The sequence below is a fragment of the Moschus berezovskii genome, chromosome 4 (assembly GCF_049115385.1).
Source record: "Moschus berezovskii isolate FMDL1 chromosome 4, NW_MosBer_1.0, whole genome shotgun sequence".
Classification (NCBI taxonomy): Eukaryota; Metazoa; Chordata; class Mammalia; order Artiodactyla; family Moschidae; genus Moschus; species Moschus berezovskii.
The window spans coordinates 97,180,473-97,193,944 of record NC_142463.1 but is presented as its reverse complement, the minus strand read 5'-3'; the positions used below and the strand labels follow the sequence as shown (position 1 = coordinate 97,193,944).

General features: G+C 40.3%; 1 protein-coding gene and 1 pseudogene across 2 annotated transcripts in view; both read right to left on the bottom strand.

Annotated features, from left to right (window-relative positions):
- MAN1A2 (mannosidase alpha class 1A member 2) overlaps nt 1-13,472 on the bottom strand; it is a 184,411-nt gene that overhangs the window by 12,981 nt on the left and 157,958 nt on the right. The window lies entirely within an intron of this gene.
- On the bottom strand, nt 4,452-5,757 carry LOC129541697 (ubiquitin-conjugating enzyme E2 N pseudogene; annotated as a pseudogene).

The window sequence follows — 13,472 nt, the reverse complement described above, 5'->3', positions numbered from 1 at the left end:
CAGCAGCAGCAAACCTGTCCTAAGCTTGATTGAGATGCTCCTCCTACTCTCCCCTGTAATACGAATGCATTCCCTCTGTTAGAGTGTTGGTCATAATATTAAGTGGGCCAATCCCTGTTTGGGAATAGAGATTTTATTTTGATTTCTATATACTTGAAGCTTATTAGAGCTTCTGGAAACAGAAGGTGAAAGTGAAATAAATGTCTGTGCAATATTATAACCATATTAATTATGTCATGAATCACATGCAAATTTTCTATTCCAGGTTCCTCATTTTATGGAAAATACACGGAGAACCAGAGAAGTTGAATAACTTGCATAAGATTTTACAATCATTCAGAGGAAGATAACAGACAACAATCTTGGACCCTTGACTAATCAGAGGTCTCTGTTTATCCCATTAGCCCTTCTGACATTCTTTGCACCAACTGCACAGGGTCTTTCCCATATTTGCATAAAAAGGACACAGTGTATGATAAATCCCTTTTCTAATACCTAGACTTCTCTCAGTGTATATGGTTTTGACCATGTTTTTATTGCCAGCTAAACTCCAAATCAAGATAAATTAACCCTAAACTGGGGCAGCCTGGCTTGATGGAGGGCAGTGAGGTCTGAGAACTAGGTATTTATTTGACAGATAAAGAAGTTGTTAAATAGATTAAAAGATGATTACCACACTCTGTCCTTAAGCCTCTGTCAAGCTAGTTGGGGATATAAAGGCATTTCCACAAATAAATGTTAAGACAGAATATAATAAATCAAAAGAGAGTTAAGAATAAGAACAACGGATGTACAGTGTGGGAGAAATTACTCAGTTAGGAACGTCACGGAAGGTCCTGTAAAAGTTTCAGTGAGAGCACAAAATGAGCAGAATTTTGATAGATGTGGATAACGGCCTTTCAGCTGGGAAGAGTAAACTTTAAGGTGAAAATTTCTAGAGGAATTTATAAAGAATATCAATAAAAACATCGATCCATCCTTTATTTATTTATTTCTGGAATGGCAGATGGCAGAGTGAGGGGCAACTCTTTTCTCCCAAAAGGAATAAAATAGACAAACTTTCTAGAAATTGAGCAAGGGCATACAGCAAATCAAGAAGCATTTATTCAAGAAAATATCACTGACCTTCAGGTAAGAACAGTGTGTCTGTAGTATCTCAGCCTAGGGCTTTGCCCATCTCCTTAAAGCTCCATCAGCATGGCAGGTCTCCCAGGCGGAACAAGCTGGGGTGGAGGGAGTGCATTAAAGCTCCATTCTTCTGGGCATTGTTAGAAATAGCAATCTTAGTGACAAAAGAACAGGAAAGATCAATGCAGCTAGCCTGAGATTTTGGTTCTGGTTGGCACAAGCAACAGATTGGCAGACTAGCCAGAAATTTAACAGGGTGATAGGTCCATGGAATGACACAAACATAGAGTACCTAGACATATCCCTAGTGGTTGGGAAGGCTGTAAGCAAGATCAAGGCAGAATATATTCAGGGGAGACTAGAAAGAGCCTTGATGTTGTTCAGTTGCTAAGTTGTGTCCGACTCTTTGCAACCCCATGGACTGCGGCACACCAGGCTTCCCTATCCTTCACTGTCTCCTGGAGTTTGCTCAAACTCATGTCCACTGAGTCAGTGATGCCATCCAAGCATCTCATCCTCTGTTATCCCCTTCTCCTGCTGTCAATCTTCTCCAGCATCAGGGTCTTTTCTGTTGAGTTGGCTCTTCATATCTGGTGGCCAAAGTATTGGAACTTCAACTTCAGCATCAGTCCTTCCAATGTTGATTTCCTTTAGGATTGACTGGTTTGATCTTCTTGCTGTCCAAGGGGCTCTCAAGAGAACCACAGTTCTAAAGAAAGAGCCCTATCTATCTTTCCTGGCATACATTCCTGGCTGAATGTGAGGCCTTGGGCACAGGCAGCTCTCACCAATGAGGGCCCAAGGTAAAGTGAAAGTTACATGAACTTGTAAGTTGTACACAATTTAAATTGTTCCACAGCCTACACACAGATCCACTGGCAAAGGATGGAAGACCTTACTGGCTAAAGATACATTGAAGTAAAACTTCTGACAGATCACTGGCTGACTACTAAGCTATGCTGATGCAGGGATGACTCATAGGAAGTCGTATTTAAAAATACAAATAAGTTTCAAAACATACAACACTGAGCAGAGATATCAGTGACCATGAAGCCCAGGAAAGATGATCTCCGTAGAATTAGTCCAGACAAGACAAGTGAAAATTGCTCAGTCATGTCCGATTCTTTGCAACCCCATAGGCTATAGTCCACAGAATTTTCCAGGCCAGAATACTGGAGTGGGTAGCCTTTCCCTTCTCCAGGGGATCTTCCCAATCCAGGGATCAACCCAGGTCTCCTGCATTGCAGGCGGATTCTTTATCAGCTGAGCCACAAAGGAAGCCCAAGAATACTGGAGTGGGTAGTCTATCCCTTCTCAGTGGATCTTCCCAACCCAGAAATCGAACAGGGGTCTCCTGCATTGCGGGCAAATCTTTACCAACTGAGCTATAAGGGAATTAGTCCAGGGAAATCACTAAACAAACAGAAAAATGGCAGTAGCAGCAAACACCACCTTCCTGGGTGGAGGAGATCAGATCAGAATCCAGAGTTGCTATGATTTATCTAAAATGTCCAGTTTTCAATTAAAAAAAAAATATATATATATACATGTAAGATATGCAAAGAACAGGACAATGACTTAATTTCAGGGGAAAAAAAAGTAGCTAATAAACACCCCTGGCTTCCACCCACTAGCTGCCGGTAGCACCAGCCCTCAATTTCCAGGTCATGACAATAAAAAATGTCTTCAGACATTGTCAAATGTGTCCTGAAGGCAGGGAAAAATATTACCCCTTTATTCAGAACCACTATTCTAAAACTACAAGTAATCAACATAATGTAGTATTGGCATCAGTTCAGTCACTCAGTTGTGTCCGACTCTTTGAGACCCAATGGACGGCATCACGCCAGGCCTCCCTGTTCATCGCCAACTCCCGGAGTTTACTCAAACTCATGTCCATTGAGCGGTGATGCCACCCAACCATCTCATCCTCTGTCATCCCCTTCTACTCCTGCCCTCAATCTTTCCCAGCATCAGGGTCTTTTCAAATGAGTCAGTTCTTCGCATCAGGTGGCCAAAGTATTGGAGTTTCAGTTTCAGCATCAGTCCTTCCAATGAATATTCAGGACTGATTTCCTTTAGGATGGACTAGTTGGATCTCCTACTGCAGTCCAAGGGACTCTCAAGAGTCTTCTCCAACACCACAGTTCAAAAGCATCAGTTCTTCAGCACTCAGCTTTCTTTATAGTCCAACTCTCACATCCATACGTGATTACTGGAAAAACCATAGCCTTGACTAGATGGACCTTTGTTGCCAAAGTAATGTCTCTGCTTTTAAAAATGCTGTCTAGGTTGGTCATAACTTTTCTTCCAAGGAGCAAGTGCCTTTTAATTCCATGGCTGCAGTCAACATCTGCAGTGATTTTGGAGCCCCCCCAAAATAAAGTCTGTCACTGTTTCCCCATCTATTTGCCATGAAGTGATGGGACCAGATGCCATGATCTTACTTTTCTGAATGTTGAGTTTTAAGCGAACTTTTTCACTCTCCTCTTTGATTTTCATCAAGAGGCTCTTTAGTTCTTCTTCACTTTTTGCTATAAGGGTGGTATCATCTGCATATCTGAGGTTATTGATATTTCTCCTGGCAATCTTGATTCCAGCTTGTGCTTCTTCCAGCCCAGCGTTCCTCATGATGTACTCTGCATATAAGTTAAATAAGCAGGGTGACAATATACAGCCTTAACGTACTCCTTTTCCTATTTGGAATCAGTCTGTTGTTCCATGTCCAGTTCTAACTGTTGTTTCCTGACCTGCATACAGGTTTCTCAAGAGGCAGGTCAGGTGGTCAGGTATTCCTATCTCTTTAAGAATTTCCCAGAGTTTGTTGTGGTCCACAGAGTCAAAGGCTTTGGCATGGTCAATAAAGCAGAAGTAGATGTTTTTCTGGAACTCTCTTGCTTTTTTGATGATCCAGCGGATGTTGGCAATTTGATCTCTGGTTCCTCTGCCTTTTCTAAATGCAGTATTGGCATAAGGAAAGACATAGATCAAGGGACAAACTTGAGAATCCAGAAGTAAAATTTTACCTTCATGATCCGTTGATATATTGCAAAGGAGCCAAAGCAATTTACTAGGGAAAGGATAGTGTTTTCAATAAATACTGCTGGATAATTAGATACCAACATGCACAAATGAGACCTTTATCATATGTAAGGAATTAATTTGAAATAAATCATACACCTATATTTAAGAGCTAAAACTATAAAACTTTTAGAAGAAAACACAGGTCTCAAGTCTTTGTGACCCTGAATTAGACAAAAAAGGAAAATCCAGGAAAGAAAACATTGCTATATTACACTTGATCCAAATTAAAGTAGGTTGCATTCAAAATAGAGCATTAAAAAATAAAGACAAACCGCAATCTTAGAGAAAATAGATACAGTATAAAGAACTCATGCCACTCAATAAGAGTCCAGTTTTCAAAGTGGGAAAATATTTGAACAGACTTTTTTTTTTAAATAACAAAAAATATTTTACTAAAACATAAGATTTACAGAAGTTTCCAGACAAGCCATACAAAATGATCACAAGCTTTTTCTTGAAGGAAGGATTCTACACTTGACAGCAAGGTCACAATGTTATTAGTGAGGGCTGTGATGTCTGTTTAATGTTCCCATTTTGGTTCGAACAATCAAGCTTGTCCATCTACAGCGTCTAAATAAAGTTAGACTTGACTAGAGAGCATATTCTAAAGAACTGGTTAGCTGCTTTTAACCAACGCAATTAGAACACCATAAAAAGGGGAAAGGAGCCCATAAAATTAAAACTACCTTCCCCCCCACCAAAAAAAAAATAATAATAAAATAAAGAATAACACCCACACCCCTGCAGCTAACCCTGACAACTACCTTCATTCACAGTGCTTTATACTTAAACCATGATGGGGGAAATTAATAAAAGCAGAGCGGGGCCACTGCTTTTAAATGTTTCGCAACAATCCAGATGGTACTTCTAGCCTCCGCTCATGCTTTACAACAGTGAATCAGAACAAGACATAGATTTGCTAATGTGCATTTAATCACCAAAGGATTGACGATGTCTGGGTTTTCATTCTGTAATGTTTCTAAGACTGTGTCCATTAAATGTAAACAAAAAAGGAAGAAGTCTTGGCAGAACAGGAGAAGTGATGCACACTTAACAATCAAATCGATTTAAATATTATTCATGGCATATAGCCTAGTCCATGCTCTAGCTGTTTCTAATGCTTGGGCTTCATTGGTCTTCCATTGCTCTGCTATCATCTGGATTGGGAGCACTTAACAAAGCCTGGATCGATAGCAGAACTGTGCGGATCTGCTGTGCTAGGGACCACTTATCTTTCAAAATATCTAAACATATTCTTCCCAACTTGTTTACATTAGGATGATAAATTTTGGTCATGAAACGTACTTTAGGGGCTGCCATTGGGTATTCTTCTGGAAGGAATAGTTCAAGTTTGAAAGTCCCTCCCTCAAAGAGGGAATATTGAGGGCCGGCAATGACCACATGAAAATAATGGGCGTTGCTTTCATCTGGTTCTGCTTTAATGCCGGGAACTGGTTCTGCCAGCAAATGCTGGGTTTCCTTGATAATCCTGCTGGGCAGCCCGGCCACCTGGTCAGATCCCGAGTTCGGCCTCTGGTCTCTTGAACAGATATTTTACCAAGGACATCTTCAGATAATAGCATAGACTCAACATCATTAGTCATTAGGAAAATGACAATGAATGCTGTATTCAGATACAATTTCACACCCATTAGAATGGCTGTTAACAGACAACAAATGTTGGTGGGGATGTGGAGAAACTGGTACTCTTGCCCTTATACATTGCTAGTGGGTATGTAGAAACAGTCACTTTGAAAGACAGTATGGTAACTTCTCTAAAAGTTATAGATAACTTTGCCATGTTATCTAGCATTTCCAACCCCTGAGTACATACACAAGAAAAATGAAAACAAATGTCCACACAAAAACTTGTATGCAAGGTTCATAACAGCACTGTTTATAATAGCCAAAAAGTCGAAACCAAAATGTCTATTAATTGATGAATGGATACACAAAATATGGAATATCCATATAAATAAAATGTTTTCAGCAATAAAAAGGAACAAACTCTTGATACTTTGTAACAGCATATCTATAGCTTGAAAACCCTATGGTAGGTTAAAGAAGCCAACTGCAAAAGACAACACGAAATGCCCAGAAAAGGCAAATCTATAAAGACCAGGGCTTCCCTGGTGTCTCAGATGGTAAAGAATCAGCCTGCGATGCAGGAGGGCCCAGGTTCAATTCCCGGTTTGGGACGATCCCCTGGAGAAGGAAATGGCAACCCACTCCAGTATCCTTGCTTGAAGAATTCCACGTAGAGGAGCCTGGAAGGCTGACTCACAAAGAGTCTGACACAACCGAGAGACTCAGCAAGCAAACATAAAGACAAAAAGCAGATTAATGGTTCCCAAGGGCTGAGGTAGGAACAGAAACTGGCTGCAAATGGGCATGGAGGATCTTTGTGGATTGTGGGAGGATCGTACAATTCTGTGAGCTTACTAAATATCACCGAACTTTCCATTTAAAACGGGAAAGCTTTATTTTGTGTAAGTCATACCTCAATAAAGCTGTTAATTTTAAAAAGTTAAGAGGGCGGTCCTAAGATGGCAGAGGAATAGCACAGGGAGACCACTTTCTCGCCCACAAATTCATCGAAAGAACTTTTGAACGTTGAGTAAATTCCACCAAACAAACATCTGAATGCTGGCAGAGGACATCAGGCACCCAGAAAGGCAGCCCATTGTCTTCGAAAGGAGGTAGGAAAAAACATAAAAGATAAAAAGAGAGACAAAAGAGGTAGGGATGGAGATCCATCCCGGGAAGGGAGTCTTAAAAAAGAGAGAAGTTTCCAAACACCAGGAAACACTCTCACTGGTGAGTCTGTGGCAAGCCTTGGAAGCTCAGAGGACCACATAACCGGGAGGAAACAGAAATAAATATTTAAAACCCACAGATTACGTGCCCAACAGTAACTCCCAGCGGAGAAACAGTGCAGACGCCTGCATCTGCCACTAGCAAGCGGGGTCCAGACAGGGAGGCGTGGGCTGCATTGCTTAGAGTAAGGACCGGGCCTGAATGCCCTGAGGGCAATCTGAGGGAACTAACATGAGATAGCAATGCAGACTGTGGGATAGCTGTCCCGTGAAAAGAGCTAACCTAAGACACCACCAGGCCCGCTCACAGAACAAAGAACTGAGTAGAACTCAGGTAGCTGCGGACCGGCCCATCCTCCGACAGGCAGGTGAGGGCAGCCAGAGCCAGAAGCGGGCAATCGCAGCCCCAGAGAGGCATCATCTACCAAACTGCAAGCAGGTTTCATTGCTAACCAAGACTTCTTGGGATTCTGGGCAGTCAACAGAGACCCTCTGGTGGGAGGGTGGCAGCCAGAGATCAGCCCCCCAGAAGAGACACACAGTACACCTGAGAAGGCACACCAGTTGTACACCCAGAAAGCTGAGCGGCAGGGACAGGGAAGGTGGTAAGTCACAGCAACCGTGCTCGCCAAGCACCCGGTCACCTGAGCTGCTCGGACCTGGGAAGGGCACAAAACGCAGGCCCAACCAAGTCTGCGTTTCTGTGGAGTACCTGAGAACCTGAACCTGAGCGGCTTAGATCTGGGAAGTGCATACAACTCAGGGCCTGCCTCAGACAGTTCCCAGCAGAGCAACCTAGAGCCTAAGCAGTGTAGACTGCGAAAGCACACACGCTGTGACTGCGGGAAAACCCAGTGTGGCCGAGACACTGCAAGCACACACCAGTGATATTTGTTTGCAGTGTTCCTCCCTCCCCACAGCATGTCTGAACAAGTGAGACTAAAAAAGTGACCACCACCGCCCCCTTGTGTCAGGGCGGAAATTAGACACTGAAGAGACCAGCAAACAGAAGCAGCTAAAACAGAGGGAATAGCCTTGGAATTGACAGGTGCAATAGATTAAAACCCTGTAGTTAGCACCAACTACATAGGAAGGGGCCTATAGATCTTGAGAAGTATAAGCCGGATCAAGAAACTATCTGAAAATGAACTAACCCCACCCTGTCCACAACAAAACCAGAGAAAGTCCTATTTTTTTTTTTTTACTATTATCATTTTTAAAATTTAAAAAAATTCTTATTTTATTTTTAAGTCCTCTATTACTCCTTTAATTTTTATTTTTATAAACTACTATTACTTTGAAAAAAAAAAGACCCTATTTTGTAAAGTAAACTTCATATATATGTATTTTATAATTTTTGTGACTTTTTTTCTTAAATATTGTATTTTTGAGAATCTAACCTCTACCCTAGATTTTTAATCTTTGCTTTTTGGTATTTGCTATCAATTTTGTACCTTTAAGAACCCAATCTTCAGGGCCCATTTTTACTTGCGAGCAAGATCACTGGCTAGTTTGCTCTCTCCCCCTTTGATCCCCCCTCTTCTCCTGCTGGCCACCTCTGTCTCCCTCCTCCCTCTTCTTTCTCCATGTAACTCTGCGTACCTCTCTGGGTGTCCTTCACTGTGGAGAATCTTTTCACCATTAACCTAGGAGTTTTATTTTCCGTGCTAAATGGGTGGAGAAGTCTTGAGGCTACTGTAAGAATAAGACTGACAACCAGAGGCAGGAGGTGTAAGTCCGAATCCTGAGACCACCAGAGAACTCCTGACTCCAGGGAACATTAATCAATAGGAGTTCATCAAATGCCTCTGCACCTACACTGAAACCAAGCACCACCCAAGGGCCAACAAGTTCCAGAGCAGGCCATACCCCACAAATTCTCCAGCAACACAGGAACATAGCCCTGAGCTTCAACATAGAGGCTGCCCAAAGTCACATCAAATCCATTAACATCTCAAAACTCATTACTGGACACTTCATTGCACTCCAGACAGAAGAAATCCAGCTCCACCCACCAGCACACCGACACAAGCTTCCCTAACCAGGAAACCTTGACAAGCCACCCCTCCACCCCCACCCACAGCAAGGAACCTCCACAATAAAGAGGAGCCACAAACTGCCAGAAGACAGAAAGGCCACCCCAAACACAGCATTACAAACAAGATGAAAAGGCAGAGAAATATGCAGCAGGAAAAGGAACAGGATAAATGCCCACCAAACCAAACCAAAGAGGAAGAGATAGGGAATCTACCTGATAAAGAATTCCGAATAATGAGAGTGAAAATGATCCAAAATCTTGAAAACAAAATGGAGTTACAGATAAACAGCCTGGAGACAAGGATTGAGAAGATGCAAGAAAGGTTTAACAAGGACCTAGAAGAAATAAAAAAGTCAATATATAATGAATAATTCAATAAATGAGATAAAAAACACTCTGGAGGGAACCAACAGTAGAATAACAGAGGCAGAAGATAGGATAAGTGAGGTAAAAGATAGAATGGTAGAAATAAATGAAACAGAGTGGAAAAAGGAAAAATGAATTAAAAGAAATGAGGACAACCTCAGAGAACTCTGGGACAATGTTAAACGCCCCAACATTCGAATCATAGGAGTCCCAGAAGAAGACAAAAAGAAAGACCATAAGAAAATACTTGAGGAGATAATAGTTGAAAATGTCCCTAAAATGGGGAAGGAAATAATCACCCAAGTCCAAGAAACCCAGAGAGTCCCAAACAGGATAAACCCAAGGTGAAACACCCCAAGACACACATTAATCAAACTAACAAACACAAAGAGCAAATATTAAAAGCAGCAAGGGAAAAGCAAAAAATAACACACAAGGGGATTCCCATAAGGATAACAGCTGATCTTTCAATAGAAACTCTTCAGGCCAGGAAGGAATGGCAGGACATGCTTAAAGTGATGAAAGAAAATAACCTACAGCCCAGATTACTGTACCCAGCAAGGATCTCATTCATATATGAAGGAGAAATCAAAAGCTTTACAGACAAGCAAACGCTGAGAGAATTCATCTCCACCAAACCAGCTCTCCAACAAATGTGAAAGGTCCTTCTCTAGACAGGAAACACAGAAAGGGTGTATAAATGTGAACCCAAAACAATAAAGTAAATGGCAACAGGATCATACTTATCAATAATTACCTTAAACGTAAATGGGTTGAACGCCCCAACCAAAAGACAAAGGCTGGCTGAATGGATACAAAAACAAGAACCCCATATATGTTGTCTACAAGAGACCCACCTCAAAACGAGGGACACATACAGACTGAAAGTGAAGGGCTGGAAAAAGATATTCCACGCAAATAGAGACCAAAAGAAAGCAGGAGTAGCAATACTCATATCAGATAAAATAGATTTTAAAACAAAGGCTGTGAAAAGAGACAAACAAGGAAACTACATAATGATCAAAGGATCAATCCAAGAAGAAGATATAACAATTATAAATATTTATGCACCCAACACAGTAGCACTGCTATATGTAAGGCAAATGCTAACAAATATGAAAGGGGAAATTAACAATAACACAATAATAGTGGGAGACTTTAATACCTTACTCACACCTATGGATAGATCAACTAAACAGAAAATTAACAGGGAAACACAAACTTTAAATGATACAATAGACCAGTTAGACCTAATTGATATCTATAGGACATTTCACCCTAAAACAATGAATTTCACCTTTTTCTCAAGCGCACATGGAAACTTCTCCAGGATAGATCACATCCTGGGCCATAAATCTAGCCTTGGTTAATTCAAAAAAATTGAAATCATTCCAAGAATCTTTTTTGACCACAGTGTAGTAAGATTAGATCTCAATTACAGGAGAAAAGCTATTAAAAATTCCAACATATGGAGGCTGAACAACATGCTGCTGACTAACCAACAAATCACAGAAGAAATCAAAAAAGAAATAAAAATATGCATAGAAATGAATGAAAATGAAAACACAACAACCCAAAACCTGTGGGACACTGTAAAAGCAGTGCTAAGGGGAAGGTTCATATCAATACAGGCATACCTCAAGAAACAATAAAAAAGTCAAATAAATAACCTAACTCTACACCTAAGCAACTAGAAAAGGAAGAAATGAAGAACCCCAGGGTTAGTAGAAGGAAAGAAATCTTTAAAATTATGGCAGAAATAAATGCAAAAGAAACAAAAGAGACCATAGCAAAAATCAACAAAGCCAAAAGCTGGTTCTTTGAGAATATAAATAAAATTGACAAACCATTAGTCAGACTCATCAAAAAACAAAGGGAGAAAAATCAAATCAATAAAATTAGAAATGAAAATGGAGAGATCACAACAGACAACACAAATAAAAAGGATCACAAGAGACTACTATCAGCAACTATATGCCAATAAAATGGACAACTTGCAAGAAATGGACAAATTCTTAGAAAAGTACAACTTTCCAAAACTGAACCAGGAAGAAATAGAAAATCTTAATAGACCCATCACAAACACAGAAATTGAAACTGTAATCAGAAATCTTCCAGCAAACAAAATCCCAGGACCAGACAGCCTCACAGCTGAATTCTACCAAAAATCTGGAGAAGAGCTAACATCTATCCTACTCAAACTCTTCCAGAAGATTGCAGAGGAAGGTAAACTTCCAAAGTCATTCTATGAGGCCACCATCACCCTACTACTAAAACCTGACAAAGATGCCCCCAAAAAAGAAAATTACAGGCCAATATCACTGATGAACATAGATGCAAAAATCCTTAACAAAATTCTAGCAAACAGAATCCAACAACATATTAAAAAGATCATACATTATGACCAAGTGGACTTTATCCCAGGGATGCAAGGATTCTTCAATATCCGCAAATCGATCAATGTAATACACCACATTAACAAATTGAAAAATAAAAACCATATGATTATTTCAATAGATGCAGAGAAAGCGTTTGACAAAATTCAACATCCATTTATGATAAAAACACTCCAGAAAGCAGGAATAGAAGGAACATACCTCAACATAATAAAAGCTATATATGACAAACCCACAGCAAACATTATCCTCAATGGTGAAAAACTGAAAGCATTTCCCATAAAGTCAGGAACAAGACAAGGGTGCCCACTCTCACCACTACTATTCAACATAGTTTTGGAAGTTTTGGCCACAGCAATCAGAGCAGAAAAAGAAATAAAAGGAATCCAGATTGGAAAAGAAGTAAAACTCTCACTGTTTGCAGATGACATATCCTCTACATAGAAAACCCTAAAGACTCCACCAGAAAATTATTAGAGCTAAGTACTCTAGCCTGGAAAATCCCATGGACGGAGGAGCCTGGTAGGCTGCAGTCCATGGGGTCACTAAGAGTTAGTTGGACACGACTGAACGACTTCACTTTCACTTTTCCTTTCATGCATTGGAGAAGGAAATGTGTTCTTGGCTGGAGAATCCCAGGGACGGGGGAGCCTGGTGGGCTGCTGTCTATGGGTTCGCACAGGGTCAGACACGACTGAAGCGACTTAGCAGCAGTAGCAGCAATCAATGGATATAGCAAAGTTGCAGGATATAAAATCAACACACAGAAATCCCTTGCATTCCTATATGCTAATAATGAGAAAATAGAGAAATTAAGGAAAAAATTCTATTCACCATTGCAACAAAAAGAATAAAATACTTACAAATATATCTACCTAAAGAAACAAAAGACCTATATATAGAAAACTATAAAACATTGGTGAAAGAAATCAAAGAGGACACAAATAGATGGAGAAATATAGCGTGTTCGTGGATCGGAAGAATCAATATAGTGAAAATGAGTATGCCATCCAAAGCAATCTATAGATTCAATGCAACACCTATCAAGCTACCAACGGTATTTTTCACAGAACTAGAACAAATAATTTCACAATTTGTATGGAAATACAAAAAGCTTCGAATAGCCAAAGCAATCTTAAGAAGAATGGAATTGGAGGAATCAACCTGCCTGACTTCAGGCTCTACTACAAAGCCACAGTCATCAAGACAGTATAGTATGGTACTGGCACAAAGACAGAAATATAGATCAATGGAACAAAATAGAAAGCCCAGAGATAAATCCATGCACCTATGGACACCTTATCTTTGACAAAGGAGGTAACAATATTCAATGGAGAAAAGACAATCTCTTTAACAAGTGGTGCTGGGAAAACTGGTCAACCACTTGTAAAATAATGAAACTAGAACACTCCCTAACACCATATATAACAAAATTAACTCAAAATGGATTAAAGATCTAAATGTAAGACCAGAAACTATAAAACTCCTAGAGGAGAACATAGGCAAAACACTCTCTGACATAAATCACAGCAGGATCCTCTATGACCCACCTCCCAGAATACTGGAAATAAAAGCAAAAATAAACAAATGGGACCTAATTAAAATCAAAAGCTTCTGCACAACAAAGGAAACTATCAGTTCAGT